This window comes from Arvicanthis niloticus, chromosome X (genome assembly GCF_011762505.2).
Source record: "Arvicanthis niloticus isolate mArvNil1 chromosome X, mArvNil1.pat.X, whole genome shotgun sequence".
NCBI classification, from domain to species: domain Eukaryota; kingdom Metazoa; phylum Chordata; class Mammalia; order Rodentia; family Muridae; genus Arvicanthis; species Arvicanthis niloticus.
In genome coordinates, this window is record NC_047679.1 from 113,301,145 (window position 1) to 113,323,859 (window position 22,715).

The following is a 22,715-nucleotide window of genomic DNA, read 5'->3' on the forward strand; positions in this document are numbered from 1 at the left end:
AAGTGCTCCAGGTAACTGTTATGGAATGCGTGAGAAGAGTAAGACAAAGCCCACCTACCCAAGTATTTCACTAAGGTGCTTAATTGGTCATGTTCAGGGCCTCTCTATCTTGGTAATGGGGAGCACAGCTGCTGACTTCTGCAGAATAAAACACTCTTTGTGTTTATGTACTATTTGAGTCCAGGGGTCATTCTTTCTGCAAATCATGGCCTCTTTGGACCCTTAGAGGGTAAGAGTTTGGAATTGGTGGTTACAATGTTAGGAGAAAACTGTGTGTACTGTAATTCAAGTCCTGACAAGAAAAGTACTTTCTCTGTTTCTGTCTGTCTGTCTGTCTGTCTGTCTGCCCTCCCCTCTGTGTGTGTGTGTGTGTGTGTGTGGTGTGTGTGTGAGTTGTGTGTGTGAGTGTGTCTGTGTGGTGTGTGTGTGTGTGTGTGGTTTTGTGTTTGTAGCGTGTGCATGCTCACACATACTATAAATTTCTGGTCCTGGCAGGAAGGAGAGTTTCTTTGTTGCAGACAAAAAGAGAAAACAAGCTTTAAACAACAGTAGTACCACCTAGTGCAGAATCTGGAGAAATTGGCAGAATCTCATCAAGGGAGTGCAATTGCAACCCAGGTCCCTGTCCTAGGTACCAACAACAGAAAAGGTCTGTGTAGGAGGAAAAACAGAACTATCAGCATTGAAATCATTAACTGCTAAGGCCAACTTGCTCTGCTTGCATCCAATCACTCACACACATAGTTGGCCAGCCATTCTTTGAGCAAAAGTAAAACCAGCTATGCCATGAGCAACCCAACCAGAAGACCATGTCCTCACTATTGGTGTCCCTACTAAGTGCCAAAGGACTAGGGAAAGCTTCCCCTGGAAGTTTTTCTTCCCAAATTAAAGGATCCCCCCAGTGGGCCTGATAATCTTTACCAGAACCAGAACTGAATTCTGTATATAGACTTGCCTCCTGGAATCTTAGCAGGACTCAGTATGTTTTATTTCTGGGAAAACCAGCTATTCAGACCTCACCAGACTCATGAGACAAGGGGGATCCTGGAACATTTGCAGGTAGCCATCTCTGCAACCTTCCTGGCTAGGGATGAAGGCATGGAGTGAGGGTCAGTCCCCTGGACCATGAGAGGTCTTCATGGGGGTCTTGTTGGGGGCTTCAAGTGAAACACCAGTTTTTTGACAACTATGCTGATTAACCAGGCAAAAGTATTTCATTCCTTTTATTAATAGCCAAGAGTAGGTCCATGCCTCTGAAATGTCTCTTAGTGCCCAAGCTCAAAGGTATAGTGTTTTTAAAGAAGAAAGCCACACTAGTTCAGTGCTTTAGGGAACACGTCAGCAATAAATTTTAGGCAGCCTTGCAACATCTGTTTCTTGCAAACCTCGGCAGTATCTTCCAGACAATACATGGTAGTTTTTCATTTACATTTCCTCTTAGTTATTTTACTTTTATATTTAAACTTGCACAAACATCAATTTTGTTTGATTAATATGTCTGTGCCAGGGTTAGAGTCCCAGAGAATCCGCAAAAGTTTGCTTTGGCAGATGTGGCTACTGGGGGTTGGGGAGGGGGGTGTGTCTAGGTAGACACAAACTAAGGTTGAGAGGTTTGTAAGGATGCTTTTGATCAAGCCTGATGACCTGAAATCAGTTGCTAGGACCCATACAGTGTGGGAAACAGATTCTCAGAGATTGTCCTTAGACCTGCACATGAGCACTGTGACAAGTGGTGTGTCTGTGTGCATTCATGCACATGTGTGACACAACTGGATTAATTTAAATATAATAGAAAGATTTAAAGAATTTGTGGAAATAATCACTAAGACAAAGTTCAAACTCAACAGACTTCTGGAATCTCCATCATTATCAGGCAGAGCAGGAACAATTGTCTGGTGGACAGGGTAGAGTAGACTTAAGAAGTCTACTGTTTTCTGTTTGTCAGGAAATATGCTCAAACTAAAGACAGTACACCAGAGTTGAAGACAAACGACTTCCCAGTGATATTTAAGCTCTCGAGGACCACTGATCCAAGGATGCATTTATCTTTCATCAAGAGAAGGAATAAATTTAATGGAGTACAAATCTGAGACATTCTGATACCTTTTACCATAGAAAAAACAATATGAACTTCAAGCACGGTTGTAATGTTTCTGCCAGATTCATTACTCCTATAACAAAAATTCATCCACAGAACAGATTTTAACACACGCTAACATTCTCATTTAAGTGAACAAATGAGTTACTAATAAAATGTTGAGCAACTCAATCCCTACTGTTGAAATTATAGCAAAGCAATACTAATATTCAATGAATTGCTTACTAAGGTCTTTAAAAATCTGCCCCTGATATTTACCAAGAACTACCTTAACTGCTGGCTCATGTAAAAAGAGTTGTCATGGGCATCTCTGTCTATACACTGAAGGCCTGGAATCAGCCATAGGCCTGAAGACAGTGGCAGGCCTAACCCACATGCCTGCTAGCACAAAGTCTCGGTCTCTGTGGAAAACACTAGAACAGATGGCTAGAAGCTATTGTAAACAAGCAGCTTTGGTAGATAGCTGCCAGGCTCTAGACATAGACCTTGTAGATAGGCGACCTTGGTAGATAGTACCAACTTAGATTAGGACAAGTGAATCATAGGCAGACTCACAGTGGACTGTTCCCTGAACCTTCACCCAGCAGATACCTTGTTCTGGAAGATATCTGTACTCCCTGAACATCTACATTTCTGTGTCATACCCTTCCCCACATCCTGCCTTTTTGTGTATATAACCTGTGTGAAAAAGTAAAAATTGCGATCTGATCAGCCTATAGACAGGTCACCATTCTTTGCATCTTTGCCTGCTACCCCCTTCCCCCCAGCTCTCTTTCAGGTGATCTCCCCGGACCCCTTTTTTATGTCCGGCTGGACAGGCAAAGAGTCAACTCAACACTCATTAATGGAAAGTCACTGCTAACATACAAAAGAGGTTCCACTGGCAGCAGAGAATATATACTCTTGCATATGGACATGGTGAATTTGACCGAGATGCGTGTTCTTTGTTCTATATTCAAAACCAATTGGGCACATTTTTGAATTCATAGGTCATCTTCCAAAAATAAATCCATTTTATTATTACCACCACCAACAGCAGCAAAACAAAAGAGTGCTCAAAAGAAAAATTCTTGACTTCAAACATATTACTTTGTTCATCCATACTACTTTATTTAACCAGGCATTAGAGTCCAGTATTAACACTGACAGTGATCCAGAGGGATCGGTTAATACAGTGAATTCACTGGAGTCATAGACACCACTCTGCAAGTGTAGTGGGATTGGATGCTGTCTACCACAGTAGTGTTCACAATGTCGTACAAACCCGTGATATCCAGGGAGAGTATGGAGAGAGTCGAGGGTGAAAAACATGGTGGCTTCTACCACGCCATTTCTTCCATCAATGCAAGTAACACAGACCTATGATGAGAAACGATGACAATGAGTCTAGGGAAGGATGTAACCCAACACAGATGGCCCTCCACTCCCCAGAAACCCAGATCCAATCAGCAGGTCCCCCACCCCATCATAATCCTCACACTCTACTTCCCTGTCTCTACAACTCATTCTCAGACTGTCCTAACCAAGGTCTGACCCACCTTCATCAGTAGGTTGCCACACCTCAAACCTAGTGCACTCAAAGTTTCTCCACATTTTCTCACAGCCAAGACAATTTTCTTACTGTTGTCCACAGAACAGCATAACATCAAGGAAAACACACAACTTAGGAATTAAGCATACACAGACACACACACAAATGCACACACACACACACAAATGCACACACACACACATACACACACACAGCAAACACTATATTATTCTCTGCTTATTTCCTTTTCAATCAGTAAACAAATGTGTCCACTCTGGCAGAATTATACTGCCAACATACCACACAACACCTTGGTCAGGAAAGGGACAGTGAGTAAGGAGGAGAGGCAGCTGCCTACCCATGACAAGACAACATCAAGGTCAATTACCTCTTCCATATTCTGAGAGTTGAGGGGGCTTGCAGAGTGGATATTCATGTTTGAAGTGCCCGGGTTCATGGAATACTCAACCAGCAGCAAATCTCCATTGAATGGCCTGAATCCTAAAACAGCCATTGAAGTGAGATTATGTATTATACAGTCAGGTCACAGGACATTTATTGGGCCTAACTCACTGCCATATGCTGACTAACATTTCCTGCACGTAAACTAATTTTCCAAACACTTAGACCTCTTAAATATCTTCCTATAGCAAGGAAAGCAGAAGCTATGTAATCACTGATTCTTTACACTGATGTGTTCCCCAGGCATCAGAAAGACATGTGATGCAAATATTTTCAAGATAAATCGCTTATAGTTATGTAATGCTGTCAATGATTCGAATTTGAATGTATCCTGGGACAGTGTCACAAAGACTAGAATCTCAGGACCCAGAAGCTTAGTGGCTGGTTTCCTAATCCCATGCACAATTCTCAGATATGTATGAGTTTCTGGTAACTTTGAGGAACCCTATGTGAAAACCAAAGTTAAAAAGCTACTTGGCAAACAAAATCATTGAATCAAAACAACCACATGGCCACATGGTGATGGTCATCACAGGGACAGGAGCTCTAGGCAATATTTAAAATACTACCCTTTCCCCCTGTATTGTACCCTACTTTCAGTTTCAAGGACCTCAAGCCCAATACTTATATTTCTTGTTCTATGTTTTGAAAGCTGTAACTCCTACCTCCAGAAAACATGCATAACGGGAAAAACGTGTCCTTGCTGATATAGATGTTGTCTTCAGTTATGGAGGTGACACATTTGATACAAAGCCTTCTGCCAAGTTTTGATGGCTCACTGCCCTCAGGAAGATTATTCATAGCTTTCACCTATAAGAGGAGGCAGTGAGTGCAAGTGGAATAAAAATTTCATGCAGGAGATTGTCCCCTTACCAAGGATTCCCCATCAGAACAACAGCATTTACTCCTGGGCATAGGAGGGTTGCTGTTATACCTGTACTGAAGTGAATGGAAACTATGAGTTTTGGAGAAGTTTTTAAATAATAATCAGGAAAACCAGGCCTAAGAACTTGTCAGACACACCAGACCCAGTAAAGGTGCAACTCCCTCATTTTAACCTCATAAAGAGGTGTGCACTTATCACTTTGATAGCAATGGCCCTTAGTGACCTATTTTCTGACACTTGAGGGATTAGTCATGGATTGACAGGGACAAGCAAAGAATGACCCTGGCTCTTCAGCTGAGCTCATTCCTTGTTGTTGATAAGTCTACTTACCTGCTTTTTCCAGTCCTGCAGATTACCCATGTGGCCCTCATTCAAACAGTCCACCCATTCTTGACCCGGGAGAAAGTCCCACTCTATTGCTCTGCATATCTACATAGAACTGTTTCTTTGATGAAAATTCACTGATCCACAACACCTGACTTTACAGAAGCAGTTCCTTCACTACAGTCTGTTTCAGGTTCTAATCTTATCAATAAAGACTCTATTTACATCTCATTTCTGAAAGCTCCCTAAAATCTCCTTCGGCCTCTTTAACCTTTTTCATGCAATATGTAACCTGTAAGTTTTGTTCATTTACATATTGATTGTGATGTGTTATATGAGAAATAGGAATAGTGTTTAAGACTGAAGAAAAAAACCTTTCTAATTGTGTCCAGATTGCCAGAGAAAGATGATTTTCTGGCAAAATGCCACCGTTGAGATCACTACATTTTATCACTTTATTATTATTTGACAATTTCTGACATTGTGAGAAAGCATCAAAGTTTGCCTATGTTCCTGACAAAGTGCACTTATGACAGAACTGATATTTTAAAAATATGTGGAAAACAAAAACCCAGGATTGTAAAGAAAACATAAGAGAATAAATACATATTTTTCTAGTAAATATATTTTTGTGATTATGGAAAAATCTATAGTGAATCTCTTGGACGAGAAAAACAAGAAGTGAAAATTATAACTATCATTGCGATGTTACAAAAATTAAAATAACATTAGGACTCTGCTTCTCTGTTTTCAATTTTACCATGATTTTATAATGATAATAATAGTTATAGTAATAATGTATCTGATTAATACTGGCAAAGGGATCTTCTGTGGCCTTCTATTGAGACTCTCAATTGGAAAAGCATAACTAAGAATAACTTGACAATAGCCATCAATATATAAATAGTTGAACTGAAGTGAGACTTACATCTGTAAGTCATCCAAAATTTATAGTAGTATTTAAAATTTGATTTATGTTAAATGTACTTTAGTTGGGGATGAAGAGTTAGCTCAGGGTTTAAGAGCACTTGGTGTTCCTGCAAGGGATCCGGTTTTAAATTCACAGCACCTACTTGGAGGCTCACAACCTCTTCTACCACCAGGTAAGCATGCTGATCACAGATATACATACATGTAGGCAAAATACTCATACACATAAATAAAAACATCTAAAAATTAAAGTAAGCAAGAAAGTGTTCTTTAACTGCCATAGAAAAGTGTATAAAACATACTGTCCTGCTGATTCTGCTAGTTGGATGTTGAATAGAAAATAGCTGCTTAGTATATGATAGAAGTTACAGGATTATAAAGAACCGTCATTTACATGTTGTTGAAATACTAAGAGAAGAAAAATATTTAGAAAGCAAAGAAGCATCACTGCATTGAAATATTAGAAAATCAAACCCACTAATCTCAGAGAAGTGGAATGTCAACTTTGACCATATAGCAACATTGACTGAATCTTTTTTAAAAAATGGGTTTTCACCATGTAACTGGGGCTGGCTTGGAACTCTGCAGATCAGGCTGGCCTTGAACTCATAGAAATTTCTCTGCTTCTGACTCCAGAGTGCTGGAACTAATGCAATATACCACCATGCTCACCCAATGTAGTGGTTTGAATGATGGCTTCTGTAATGAGCTCAGATATTTGAACACTTGGTCCCCAGTTGGGGACACTGTTAGGAGAGGTTTAGAAGGTGGGAGTTTGCTGGAAAGAAATGGAAATTTTAGAGATTACCAGCATTTCTAATCCTGCCTATTTGCTTTGTGACTGTATTTGAAGAGGTGAGCACTCAGCTACCTGTTTCAGTCACCATACCTGCTGCTTTCTCCTATGCCTCATGGCCATGATGGCCTCTTGCTTTTCTAGAACCATAAGCCCAAATAAATGCTCTTCCTGAAGTTGCTCTGATCATGTTTTATAAAGCAAGAAAACAGTAAGCAGTATAGTAAGAGACTCTGGATAAACTCAGCCATACCTTGATTGCTTTGAAGATATGATTTCTTGGTTTTTTTTCCACAAGTGCAAGGACATTTGTCCCTATGTTCAGAAGCACATTGTCACTGATTACATCGGTATTGAAGAAGATGGTTTCATTAATCCAGCCATAGTCATTACACAGAGAGGTCACAACTCCCTGAATAGACTTGAATTTGGAGTTATCTACAACACAAGTAAACAAAGGTCACACGGGTTCATGTCAAATGCAAGCACCCACTATAGACAAGTTCATTTTTGAACACCCTTGTAGATATGAGCACATAGCATCACTCCTCTGACCATAAGACAACAGCCATCACTGCATCCTAAGGTTGTGACTCACGAATGGCACCTCCATGGCATCTATTTCAGCTGTGGCTGACCTTTTCCAGTGGGAACACAAGTGCTATGTTCATCTACCTGCTCAGGAAGCCCCTTTAAACTCCCACTGTTACTAGTATATGCCTGACTCAACAGCAGCAGCAAATGCATAGCCATAGCTCTACATTCTCCAACATCCCTTCTGACAAAGCATTAAAAGATATGTGCAGATGTAAGGACACGTCGCCAAATTTCCTTTTGCTCTTCATAAGTCTTATGGGTAAGTACTGTTTGGGGATCTGCCTCCTGTACCATGCTGGGACAATTGGTCACCTTCCTGTACAGTGCCTTCCTTACAACCCTGCCTCCTGGCTTCAGATACATGTGTTCATGGAAAACAAGGCTGAATTCCCTCTCAAAGTGCGATGTTCCCTTTCTCTGGGGGATAGCCAAAGACATCTTTCAAGGGCAAGATGCGAAGGCAGGGACATTACAGCCCACAAAGACTTGTGTCACGTGTTCTGTGAGTTGGTCCAAACACCCTCCTGCTTTGGCATACCACAGGAGCTTGGGGCACAGTTCAGTACTGGCCTTACATGGAAACTCAGGAACATCCTCTTGCTCAGTGGCCACTCAGGATGGCAGCAGGTCCCTCTCGGCTCTTTGTGCCCCACCGCAACTTAAGGTGGAGGAAAGCCTTTCTGAGGAGTCTCCTTGGGTGGGGATTGAAGGGCGGGAAGGGTGGGTGTTCCCAGATTACCTATATGATGTTCTTGCGATGTTTCTTCAGACATGTTCTTCCCATGAAAGCATCCACTGTACAAGGTGGTACAAGTTGTACAATGTTGGGATTGCCACCAACCTGAGCAGTGACCACGGCTTTCAGATGACTCAGTACTCTTCCTCTGTCTGACCCTTAAGATGAGAGTTTCCCAGCCTCTGTGAGATGATAGTAAACGGCTAAATGGAGGTTCCCAGGAGAGCCAGGGACAGGATACCTCCCTGGCTGCTGCCAGCTTCCCTTATAAAGCTCTGTCTGGGGAGATCCCACCTCTTTCCACTGCCTAGCCAATGAGAGACAATGGTATGTGTACGTCACTGCTTATGTCATTGGCTATGGACATTTGGTCCCACCCACCCATTGTGAATACACCAACAGGAAGGCCTCTGGAAAAGCTGCTTGCAGTTGCATCCTTGCATACTCAGTGTGCTTTTAAGGGCTCTAGCTGTTTTCTACATTTTCATGAGAGGGTCGAGAGTTTGTTGTAGGAGGTGTGGAAGGAACTCTCATACCTGCTCAGCCCAGTAAAAATCATGCTTGGTGACAGATATAAGTACTAGCCAGGAGGCTGGCTAGTTAAGGCCTTGTTGCCTTTAGTGGAGGCCCGTGTTCTGTTCCCAGCACCCACAAGGTAGCTCACAACTGTGAAAATTTTCAGTTATATTTGTTCCAACACACTCTCCTGGCCCATCCCACACCAGGAATTCAAGTAGTCCCCACATCTACAAGCAAAATACACATATACAAGCTGGAAATGATGGCCAATGCTGTCAATGCTGTTAATGCCAGCTCTCTGGAGACAGAGAAAGAGGTTTCTGTGCGTTTGAGGCTCAGCTCCTCTGCATTCTCACTTCTACGCCAGCCAAAACCTCACAGTGAGACCAAACACAACAAAAAACCACAAAAAACATAAAAACCTATCTGTACATATGAAATAATTTTAAAAAGCACTAGACAATTGTTGTTAGAACCCGACATAGTGTGTGGGTCTGTGTGTGTCTGTATGTGTGTGTGAGATGGGGGAGAGGCAGAGAGAGAGGTAGAGGGGCAGAGGGAAACATTATAGGGATAGTATTCCTATTTTTTTATCTCTTCTTCTTCTTCTTTTCTTCTTCTTCTTCTCTTCTTCTTCTTCTTCTTCTTCCTTTTCTTCTTCTTCTTCTTCTTCTTCTTCTACTTTTTTTTTTTTTGGCTTTTCGAGACAAGGTTTTTCTATACAGCCCTGGCTGTCCTGAAACTCAGTCTGTAGACCAGGCTGGCCTTGAACTCAGAAATACTCCTGACTCTGCCTCCCCAGTGCTGGGATTAACGGCATGCACCACCACTGCCTGGCTGCCTTCCTAATAAGATACACTATATAATTTGCAGTAGAGTTTTTCACAGTTCTTGAGTGCAGATGCCAGAACTCATGTACAATATGTACAACATCTAAATTAGGCTATTTTCCCTAGGTGATGTAAAATCCTTCTGGGATATATGCTTATATTATGGATTGTGTGGCTTAAGGAGAGAAACAGACCACCAGAGTTTCCTTGAGGTCAAGAAGTGCAATTATTCTAAAAGGATACTTGTGCCTCTTAGTCTATCAGACTGAATCAACAGACTCCAAAATAAATGGGAATTTTCCCAGGAATCTCATGCTGAGAGAAGACAGTGGTCCCACTCAGACTGGGATGGTATCTCCATGGAAGGGATCTCACAGTTCCCACAAGTTGGAAACCCACCTCACAGGATAGACTGAATCCCAGACAGTATTGGGTCAGTAGTATGCAGGGCCAAATCTTGACTGGGAATGCTTAGATGTACATATCTTGAGATTTGTATCTAAACTTGGATCTCACTTCCAGGCCCTGAAAATGGACCTGGGCCATATCTTTGGATGACTTTGTCCTACTTCACAATGTGGCTCCACTAAATAAATCATTTTTTTTTTGTTTTCTACATTTAATGTGGTTCTTTAATTGGCTTATTTGAGGATGATTAGCTGGAAATGACTTGACGTTCAGGTTGTAACCACCAAGATTGATAGTAATCCCCCTTTACCACATGGCCCATTCTCTCTTGAAATGTAAATAACCAAAATAGCCAATAAAAACTTATTCCAATACCACATAAGCATGCTATTTCACTTAGCTAAGAATCCAAACCAAATAAAAACCAAATAAACACACAAAACCTCTGAAAACCTCTAATTCATTTGTTCTAATACTACTCAGTCTTCCCTTAGTGTTCTGTAATGTGTCCATTTTAAATTGTTTTTGTTTTATTTTTGAGACAGTCTTGCTATCTGCTCTGGACACAGGCTAGATTCGAGATATACTTGCCTCAGCCTTGTAAGTGTTGGAACTTATGTTGTACAACACCACACCTGGCTCCAATTAGTTTTGTACTCACTTTTCCAACCAAATCATTCTATGCAATGCACCAATGACTTCCCATTGTTAAATCTAGCTTATTTTGCCTATAAGCAGTTTATGGCACACGTAATGGTCTCTTCTTTACAAATAGTTCCTTTAATTGGATAGTTTACTTTCTACCAACTAGGCTGCTTCTCTGTCTTCTTTACCAGTTTCTTCTCAGTCTCAGAACTCTAAACAATGAAGTACTCAAGTAGCCTGTCCTCCGACTTCCCATTTACACCTTTAATTAGTCCTTCAGTGATTCTATCTAGTTTTTATGGTTTAAAATTGGATCGAAGCTGAGAATTTTCAACTTTGTATCTTTAGTCCAGACTTGTTCTGGATCCCTGACTCATATACCAGTGGCCATTTCAATATCTTCCTACCAACCTTTCCTGTGCACCTCAAATTGTGAATTTCCAAGACTGTGCTGACCTATCATTCCAAAATTACTTGATAAGGTCATTTCTCCCAGATCTTAGATTTTAAAAAATTGATGATTATAGGCAATGAAAGAAGAAAATATAAAGAGTAACTAATACACTTGTACATTATATGAGTAGGGGGGCTGACTTGTACTGCAGGTCTAGACATTAAAAGTAAACCATTTTCTGGGCTGATGTTGTGGTTTACCAATAGTGTGCTTTTACTGCCTTGCAATAGGCCCTGGCTTCAGTTTCAAGACATAAAAAATGTTGGGGGGGGGGCCTGGCTTCAGTTTCAAGACATAAAAATGTTGGTGGGCATGGAGAGGCGGGGGAGAAAGGGATAAAGTTGATAAAAGAAAAAGAAGCAAAGAAAGGAAAAAAGGGAAAGAGGGAGAGAGATGGGGGAGCGAGAGAGGGATAAAGGAAGGGAGGGAGGGAAGGAGGGAGGAAAGAAGGGAGATAGGGAGGGATGGAGGGAGGGAGGGAAGGAGGGAGAGAGGAAATGAAGGAAAGAAGAGCTAAACTCAACCATGTTCCTACTACAGTGTTTTGTTCAGACATGAGCAAATGACCACACGTAACTTATTGATGTTTTTCTATAGGAATTTTTCAACAGTAGCATTGAGAAACCTTGTCTTAGACCACTGCATTTTCTAAAGTTATAGTAACCACAGGATTGAAAGAATTAATTTTGTAATCGCAACAAAGTCTAGAGGATACTACCTAAGTAATACTTCCTGATTCCCATTCTACTGCATCTAAAGCTAATTTACCCCTGATTTAGCAAGAAGTAAAACACCTTTATTCTTTAAAAAGGTTTTTTTGTTTGAAATTAAAAGAAACCCAACTAATATGAAGAGTCCAATAGATTTTGTGAGTATGATATGTGCCTATACTTGTGTCGTTTACATATGGTTCTGCAGGACAAGAACAAAGCCAACGATGGGTAGTACACCATGGTTTAGTCCCGCAGATGAGAGGATGAGATGAACATCCTGATTCCTACTTAAGATTTTGTTATAAGAGATTATTTATAAAGCTAATTGTGATACCAACAATTAGGTTGTCTCGCTCTTTTTCACATCTCTGCTTATCCAAGTCCCACTGCTTAAACAGATCCATAAACTGCTGGTAATACTTATTGTAAACCTTTAGCCTGTAAAAAATAAGAATAAATGCTTACATTTTATATCAATATGAAATATCAAAAACAAAACTGAATCAACATATTGACACTCTGAAAAAGAAGAAAATTATAACTGTTTAAATACTCTGATGGCAACCCAAGAAATAAAATTAGGCCTTTTAAATGTCTTTTTATTCATTTTTTCCACAGCTGAGGACCCAGTCTTTGGCCTTATATTTGCTAGGCAAGCACTCTACTACTGAGCTAAATCCCCAACTCCCAAATTTAGATGTATGTAGATTCTGGAAGTGCTTCTTATCCTAACTAAGAGAAATGCCTTCCCATATGGTTTGCCTCTTGAAAACCAAAGAGTTTTTATCCTGTGTGTGTGTGTGTGTGTGTGTGTGTATCTTAGGAAAATCAATTTCACCTACAAGCAATTTTTCTCCTGGTTCTAATAAAAAAGTAAATTATTTCTAAGTCAGAATATTTCACTAAGCCCTTTTGCACAGCCAACTTTTAGTACAAAGAGTAGTTAAGTCAGTTCAAATATACAAATTTAATTTAAGACATAAAATTAACTCTTCTATACATTGACCATACGATCAACTAAAAGACATTTAATAGTTTATATGGCAGCTACCACTTCCTCAATTAATATCATGAATTACTTTAAAAAATAATAACCCTCTCAACTGGTATTTGGGAGGAAAAAATGTAATCTTCACTGACTTCCAAATAAATATATGTCAGTTCTATGACGGCCTGGGGTTATAACACTACTTGCTTACAGGAAACATTTTCACTGGAGATTCCAATAGACAGGTGATAATATTTCCTAAGTCATTTGCACCACCAATATATACTGAGAAATGATAGAAATATGGCTCTAAAATTACCAGCAAACTTACAATAGCTTTTGTCTGGTTTTCCAAAATTGTCTCATTTTGTAGCTACTCTCTTTGTAAACCTTTTGAGAGTACATTTGGATTCTTCTTCTCTTCTCAAGAAGAGAATTGTTAACATTATCTGTATTGAAAATAAAGGGTAATATTTAACAACTTCTATTGTTCCTAAACATTCAAGTATATACTGATATGGTTAAAGATTATTAAGCAATATGGATGATATTTTTAAATTAAATTGAAATATAACACCAACATGGTACATAAAAAAGTATCATATGTTTGCTAGGTGATGGTGGTGCACACCTTTAAATCCAGCACTTGGGAAGCAGAAACAAGTGGATCTCTGAGAGTTTGACTCTACAGAGTGAGTTCCAGTGTAGCCAGGGCTAAACAGAGAAATCCTGTCTTCAAAACCCACAAAGTTTCATATTTTAGAGTACTTAGAAGTTTGCATTTTCAGACTAGGGATGTACCACAAGTGAAGTCAATGCAAATAAAATGAAGTACACAAAACTCTGGAATCTGAAATATTTTGGACCTATATATTTTGCATATGAAATATTCAACTTCATCTCAGTTCTGATTTTCCTGGTTGAAAATACTTTTAAAATTGAGACATGATAATAAACAACCCAGGAAAAAACAAAAGGGCCAAGGTTATATTTTACAAGGTTACATTTTAAGTGCTTCACAAACACTTAGCTAAAAGGGAAATATTTCTAAATTTAAAAAAATGCTGTCCAACTGAAATATATAGTGTGTTTCTGTACTGTGGTTAACAGTCAAGCTTTAACTAGATGATCCTGAACATACAATCTTAGAACTCAAGCTTTAAAATACATAAAAATACTCTTAAGAATTAGAATCTAAGTCATCTTTAAATCAAATAGCAAGATATTTGTATGAAATAGGCTCAATAATCAGATAGATAGATAGATAGATAGATAGATAGATAGATAGATAGATAACAAAAAGAGGCAAAAGACCAAAGACAAAAAAAGAGCTTTGGTCTGGAGAGATGTCTTAGTGGTTAAATTGCTTGTTGTGGCAAGCAGGAAAGCCTGAGTTAGAATTTCCACAACCCACATAAAAGCCAGGTGTGATGGTGTGTGTCCTTAACCATAGCACTTAGGGGTAGAGAGAGGCAAAGCCCTGGGACTCTGGCCATTCACTCTCACTGAAATGATGGCTCCAGATACAGAGAAATCCTGTCTCACAAAAAATAATTTGGGGGATCTAAGTAAGATTGCTCAGTAGTTAAGAACATTGACAGCTCTTCTAGAGAACCACGGTTCAATTACTACCAACCATATGATGCCTCATAACCATATCCAAAGGATCTAATGGCCTCTTTAGGCTTTTGAGGGCACCAGGCAAGCACATGGAGCATACATACATGCAGGCAACATACACAAACAAACACACACACACACACACACACACACACACACACACACACACACGATTGACAAAGACATTCCAATTTCAAACTCTGGCTGCCACATGCTCCCACATAATTGTTCATACAAGTGCACACCTGCACAAAACACACACAAACACAAGAATGAAAAAGTAACTCATGTAAGCATAATCGTGACAAAGACATTCCAATTTCAAACTCTGGCTGCCACATGCTCCCACATAATTGTGCATACAGGTGAACACCTGCATAAAACACACACAAACACAAGAATGAAAAAGAAACTCATGTAACCATGGAGATAATTTAGAAATAGTTTAAAATCATTTCATGGAGCTTTTCATAGGGCATTCTTAGTAGGAAGTAGGGCAGTGCATAAAAATTCAATAGTTCAAATAATGTTTGCAAAACATGTTTTTCTACCATAAATAGGAACTCTTCTGTAACTAGAATCAATCTGTACTATTAGATACAAGTTTATTCTTTTAAGTATCTATATACATAAATTTATTAAAACAGATTAGAAAACAAATTCTTTCTCACCACCAAATAGAAAATTATATCTCTGGGAAAACTCCATGATATCAATAATTCTTATAAAAGAACAAATTGTTATTACCTCTTTTTAAAAGAATACTGTTTCCCGAACTGTGTGTGGGGTCCCAGGCCTGTAATTCTAGCACCCGGGAAGCTGACAGAGGACATTTATAGATTAAGCCTAGACTTGCCTTCATAACAACTTCCAGGGCAGTTGGAATTCACAATAAACAGTAAGACCCTGTCTCAAAACCAAGCAAGCAATCTACAAAATTAACAAAAGACTCAACAAAAGAAACTATTAAAATGAGGTCATTCAATTGAGAAACTTCAGGACTTTCTGTTCCACAAAAATTTATTTTAATTCTGATTTTTTTATTTATATGTATGAATGTTTTCCATGTATGCATGTGTGTTTAATACATGTGTGCTCACAGAGATCAGAAGAGAGGCTCCGATCTGGAGTGATACATGGTTATAGATGATCTAGAATTATGGACTGTTGTAAGCTACCAGGTGGATGACGAGAACCGATTAGAAAAAGGAATTCAGCAAGAGTCTCACAAAATAAATTTCGTGAATGAGAGCTGATGCACAGAAACACGCCTGGGTACTACCACTTAGTCTGGGAATAAAAAGAATTGCAACTCTGTCCCATTTGTTCTTGCTTCTAAAGATCTAGTTGAGTCACACACATCTAAAAAGTATCATTTTCACTTTTTAAAAAATGATGGAAAAGTTCAAGTGCAAAAAATTGTTTTATAATCACAAAACTTGCGTAAAATCCTGTGAGGAGAAGGCATTAAATGACACTTAATGCAGAACACTGATTAACATTTCCTTTTATAGACACTGATATATAATTTTAAACAATTTTCTGAAAACATTTAAATCTCCAACACAACATACCTCCAAATTGATCCAACATACTGTGTATTTCATCTCTGTGAAGAAAGGACAATAAAAATTAAAGCTGGAAATATAGTTGATGGGTGGGGCGTTTGTCTAGCACACACAAAGGTTTACACAGAAAGTCCTTTAAATTATTCGTAATAAATATGTATTGTTTTGGTTTGGAACAAATGTCATATGCATATAAAATACATGTTGGGCAACCAGAGTGAATTTGTGTTAATTATATTTAACAATTAATACATGTATGACCCACACTACATTCTTCATAACTCTCCTACTCTTGCTGAGACCCTTCTTCTTCTTTCTAGCTGGTACCCCTCTTATTTTTATGATTTTCTCCTTTGCTTTGTGTGTGGACATGTGAAGAGCTCATGCAGGTGGTCCTATTGTCCTAGTTGCTATGTGTTTGTGATTCCAAGGCCTCAAGGAATCCAGACTGGGCTTCAACTGGATATAGAGCTAGTGTAGGGACCACAGACACTACTTTTGAAGTACTCTATTGAGCTGACAAAAAAATATTTGAAAATATTACCCCATATCTTCATCTGTTTCTACAGAAGATGATTTATCCTCATCCTTGTCAAATGCTGGGCTCTTTTCTGTATTGTAAAAAAGAAATGGAAACATTTGAAATTATGCTATAGTAGTAATAGTTAATAAAGTACTATCGATTTGCATTTCCCTGGAAGAATTGATCATATGAGTTTATGAAGCAGCTTTAGAAATGACATAATTTCTTTGCAGGTTTGATAAAATAAATTCACAATTTGCCAACATTTTATAGGAACACTGTTCAAGCCTTTTCCTGGGGTAAAAAACTAGCAAGTTATTTTTTCTCAACATACTGGGACTACAGTGCCAAGAGAAAGTACCTGCATTGCTAAGACTCTGCTATAAGAAGAAATACTTATAGATAAAATTAGAAATGAAGTATATGAAAACCTTTAGCAAAGTTTTATTCCATTTCAGGTAGCTAGGTAAAAGTCTAATAAACTACAGGACACACTCAATGGCCAACACTGAATAATATGCTTTACCTTCAGAAAGAGCGTTCTCAGTAAAGTTTATATCATCATCTTCTTCATCATCAAAGTCAAAAAGTATTAAGCGCTCCTGCTTTGGTACTGCCATGACTTTCTTAAGGTCCCTTCTTCTATTGGTAAACACTCAGATGTCTTCTTAGTTACAGATGAAAAAGAAGAAGAAGAAAACTCCAGTTATCTGAATCCAAAGGTTTCACTTAAATAGTAAAAAATGTCAAAAACTCAAGTAGTTATCTTAGCACAATAAAAGATCGATTATTCCCTTTTTTAACATTCATTTTTAAACACTTTCTCTTTATCACAGAATTTTGTATGCATAGTCAATATGGTGGCATATACACCTCATTTTCCCTTACCATCTCCTCCATGTATCCCACTTAACATGTCCCTCTCCCTCCCAACTGTGTTTTAAAAACCTTTTAACTTACTTCTTTAAAAAAAACTTCTTTGAACCAAAGTTAACAATCTGTCATTTCTCAACTTAAAAAAGGCAAAACCAGGCCAACCTATACTATGTGAGTCCTCCCCCCTTAAAAAATGATCAAAACGTGTTTGCACTTAACTTCAGGACATCTGAAGTTTGTTCCTATCTCCCACAGATTCTTTTACAACAAAACATGAGCAATTCTGCATGTGTGTATCTCAGTGTTAATGTAAAATCACAGTGCTATCCAGAAAAATAATGAACATGACAGTTGTCCATTCATGACAAAAACACCCAATGTTCCAGATACAACCACCACCCACCACCACCACCCACACAGAAAGGCCTTATTTATATTGGAGAAACTGGGGATTGGGTGAAGCTGACAATTTCAAACATCTGAAGATTGTAAGTTCAAGGCCAGCCCAAGCCAGGTCAGCCTGAGCTACAAAGGCAGATCCCATCCTACAAAAGTAAAACTGACAGAAAATGCTGAACTTGGTGGTGCACATCTATAATCTCATACGTGGGCGATTGAGACTGGAGGATCAGTGGTTAGAATCCATCCCAGATGACTTCTCAATGTCTTGCCACGTCTCTTTTTGTTTTTCATTCACTCTTCCTTCATTCCTGCCATCCCCCGCCCTGTCTCCAACGTCCATACCGAACGTCCACACCACAGAGACGACAATGAAGAGGGAGGAATCCTCAGTTTGTTTCTAATGGACTCTGGACACCATACAGGACAAGCACCAGGGACCCAACGGCTCCTCGCCCACAACCCCCAGTCCTGCAGGCAGCTCTCTGATCCTGTCCCGAGGCCCCAAGAGTGTGTCCTCCAAGCGTTCCCAATCCTCGAAGGCCCAGGCCTGTTCAGTCCTCTGCCATTAGGATGGTACTCCACCTCCATTTTACTCTGAGGCCACGGGAAACGCCAACCAGGATTTTCCTCACATAGTGGCCGCCAGGGCTTGAGATGCCCCACCCCATCACACCTTGATTAATTACCGTCCAACCACCCTGACTGTCACTTACGGGGGCTCCTTCACAACCGCACCCTCTCAAACTCGGCTCCTCAGAGGTGACAAACCGTTTCCAGCAGTGCGGCCCTGGGTCCTCTGAGGACTCTTTGTGATTTGAGCTGGAGAAAAGCTGGTCCCACCCAGGGACTGCGCTGATTGGCTGAATGAACCCTGAGCATGGGCACGTGGAGCACAAGGCTCTGAGCCCACCCAGGGACTGAACTGATTGGCTGAATAAACCTGGCGCATGCTCACATAAACTGCAAGGCACCAGTCCCACCCAGGGACTTCACTGATTGGCTCCATAAACCCTGGGCATGCGCACATGGATCACCCATCCCTCTCATTGAAGGGCAAACCTGGAAAGAGTCTTGAGCAAATTTTCAGGACCTGCGAATGAGCTATCAGCTTTAGGACAAATGTATTCCAATTTTTAGGTTTATAATCCCTTACAGACTTAAAAAACATTTGAAACAAACCTGTAACACATGAAACACTACTTTATTTCAACTGTAGAGGCTCTTGCAGGCATTTTGTTTTTTATTTATTTTTCTATACATTTAATGTGTGGACTTTTCTCTGCAAGTACATATGCGTACCACATGAGTCCAGGCTGTTGCAGTCAGAGATCAGAAGTGTGCATCCAGATCCCCTACAACCTCTGGAACCCTCCTTTCTACACCCTCCTATTACTGAGCTTGATTACAAGAGTATGCTAGGCCCTGCCCCTTTCACTTTGCCTCCCTGTTGCCCACAGAGGGTAGAAGACAGCTCGGATTCTCTCAACCTGTATAGTTATGCATAAATACTGAGCCATGATATGGGTGATTTGAGCCCGGTCCTCTGCAAGAGCAACAGGTGCTTTTAACTGCTGAGTTATTTATCCTTTTGTTCACTTACAAGTACTATTCTGACCTCTTAGGACCACGGGCACACATCTGTTCTGTTTAAACACATGCAGGTCAAACACTCACACACAGAAAATAGGGATTTTGTAAAATTAGGATAGTCCCCTATAACTCCTTTCTTCCTATTGTCTTATCCAGCTTCCTTGTGAGGAATTGTTGTTGGGATTTCTGGGAAACTGAATTATGAAGCCATTTTCAGTTGGGGAGAGGAAACTTTGCTGCACCAGCATGTAATGGAGTAGGCTTCTTGCCTCAAGTTCAGCAGCATTTTATATTTAGAAGAGCAGAACTGAACAAAGAGGGAGTACAAATACAAAAGCATGTATAAATGATGGCAACAGGGCAGGGTAAAGTTACATACATGACCCCACCTCCTCAGAACCTATCCTTGAAGATACAGTAACTGTGGCAGGGTCAGCTCAAGAATACTCTGTCAGCACTGGAAAATTTCTTTTGTTAATATGTGGCACTTTGGGGATCTTATATCACATTGTCTCCTGTTTGTCAGAATCCTTTATAACCATTCTAAAGGACTCGTCTTATAGTGGTAGAAGAACTGGAGTCTGTTTCGATACTGTTTCTGGTTGTGACTCCACAATCTGCATCCTAACTCCTCCAGAGTCACTTTTCTCATCCTGGAAGATGAGAGGCCTGGAGACCCTATGATGTGATTGGGTTAAATTAGGGACACCCATTAGAAAGGAAGATATCAGCAAGTCACTCCAGATTATTAGTGTATGTGTGTTGCTTGAATAACCAGCCAAGCAGTTGCTGCCTGGAAAATCATACCCAATTCATCTGCAATAAAAAAAAAAAGATGTGGGATAAGAGTCAGGAGATGTTGGCAATTATCCCAAACAGGGTGGTGGCTACCACAATGGTGGTAAGAAGGTTTATGGCTGCTCTGAGTATGGTGGGGTTACCAGTTGTGGTGAATTGCTGATAAACATAATCAAATAGGCTTTGTCTGAGCATCCCCTCCTTCTAGAGACTGGATGGCCTTGGAGTTTGACACAATGGACACAAGAGCACTGGATGGCTCAGCACTGGAAACCTTCAAGGGATCTGAACCTTAAGCCATCTGAGGTGAGAGATCTTCTCTAGTGGTCTGTGGGCAAAAGAGCCAATAGAAGCTTTGGCATGAGTAAACTCTTGGGTGGCAAGGCAGAATATAAAACCAACATTGGAGCTTGGGGTTCTGGGTTCTGAGTGTAGGGATGGTCACACCCAGGAAGAAGGGTATATGGTGAAAGTTCTGAATCTTGATCTACTGCCTGGAAGATAGGTGTCTTTTACAGGGTTGAACCTCTAAAAGATGAGGACAACAGTGGATTCCCAAAGGGCATGCAATTGAACCCGATCATCGGGGTGAAGCACAAGACTGTACCAGGTACTAATATAAAGCAACTGGTCAGATAGCCTCAGTCTCCAGTGTAGGCCCCCCTAACACCTCAGATGGCAACCAGGTTCAGGATTCCTTCTGAAGGCTAGAAAATGATGAAGGAAAGACAGACAACTTCTCAGAAGTACAACAATCTGAAAGCAATTTTCATGGCACCACCTCTGAACCTAATAAAAGCCTGCTCAGTCTTTTTGTTTGAAGTAGACCTGAGTCTGATCTATCATTTCTCTGAATTGACTATTTTGTACACGATCATAGGATGAAAATCTATAAATAAGCACTATATTTACCAAATGGAGTGCAGATAGAAAATTAAAATTATCATAGAGAAAAAAACATTGGAAAGGCAAAAGAGTCATAGCTCACAGATGTTTGGATTACATGCCCATACTATTTTATTACACCATGACCACAGACAGAAGTCTGAAAATGAATGACAAGGTCTGGTTAGTTCACCATTTCCAGTGGGGTCATTGATACTGCTCTCCAAGAACAGTGTGGTTGCATACAGTCCACAGCAACAACATCCACTATGTCGTATAATCCTGGTATATACCCAGAAGGTATGTGGAGAGAATCGAGGGTAAAAAAAATGGTAGATTCCACCATGCCATTTCTTCCATCAATGCTGGTAACACAGACCTATGATGAGAAACGATGACACTGAGTCTAGGGAAGGATGTAACCCACCTCAGATGGCCCTCCACTCCCCCAGAAACCCAGATCCAATCAGCAGATCCCTCGTCACATCATAACCTCACACTCTACTTCCCTGTCTTTACAACTCATTCTCAGACTGTCCTAACCAAGGTCTGACATGCCTTCATCAGCAAGTTGCCACACCTCAAACCTAGTGCACTCAAAGTTTCTCCACAATTTTCTCACAGCCAAGACAATTTTCTTACTGTTGTCCATGGAACAGCCTAACGTCAAGGAAAACACACACTTGAGGAAGTAATCACACACACACACACACACACACACACACACACACACACACACACACTCACACACACAAACCCACGCGAAGAGAGAGAGAAACACTATATTATTCTCTGCTTATTTTCTTTTCAATCCGTGAACACAAAATCTTGGTCAGGAAAGGGATCAGTAAGGAGGAGAGGCAGCTGCCTACCCATGACAAGACAACATCAAGGTCAATTACCTCTTCCATATTCTGAGAGTTGAGGGGGCTCGCAGAGTGGATATTCATGTTTGAAGTGCCCGGGTTCATGGAATACTCAACCAGCAGCAAATCTCCATTGAATGGCCTGAATCCTAAAACAGCCATTGAAGTGAGATTATGTATTAATACAGTCAGGTCACAGGACATTTCTAGGGCCTTACTCACTGCCATATGCTGACTAACATTTCCTGCACGTAAACTAATTTTCCAAACACTTAGACCTCTTAAATATCTTCCTATAGCAAGGAAAGCAGAAAGCTATGTAATCACTGATTCTTTACACTGATGTGTTCCCCAGGCATTGAGAAACACATGTGATGCAAATATTTTCAAGATAAATCCCTTATAGTTATGTAATGCTGTCATTGATTCGATCTTGAATGTATTCAGGGGCAGTGTCACAAAGACTAGAATCTCAGGACCCAGAAGCTTAGTGGCTGGGTTTCCTAATCCCATGCACAATTCTCAGATGTGTATGAGTTTCTGGTAACTTTGAGGAACCCTATGTGGAAAACCAAAGTTAAAAAGCTACTTGGCAAACAAAATCAACTGAATCAAAACAACCACATGGCCACATGGTGATGGTCATCACAGGGGACAGGAGCTCTAGGCA

At 40.1% G+C, this 22,715-nt stretch overlaps 1 pseudogene; it reads right to left on the reverse strand.

The window, feature by feature from the left end:
• Positions 1-3,264: 3,264 nt before the first annotated feature.
• Positions 3,265-17,248, reverse strand: LOC117695141 (cancer/testis antigen 55-like; annotated as a pseudogene).
• Positions 17,249-22,715: the final 5,467 nt, after the last annotated feature.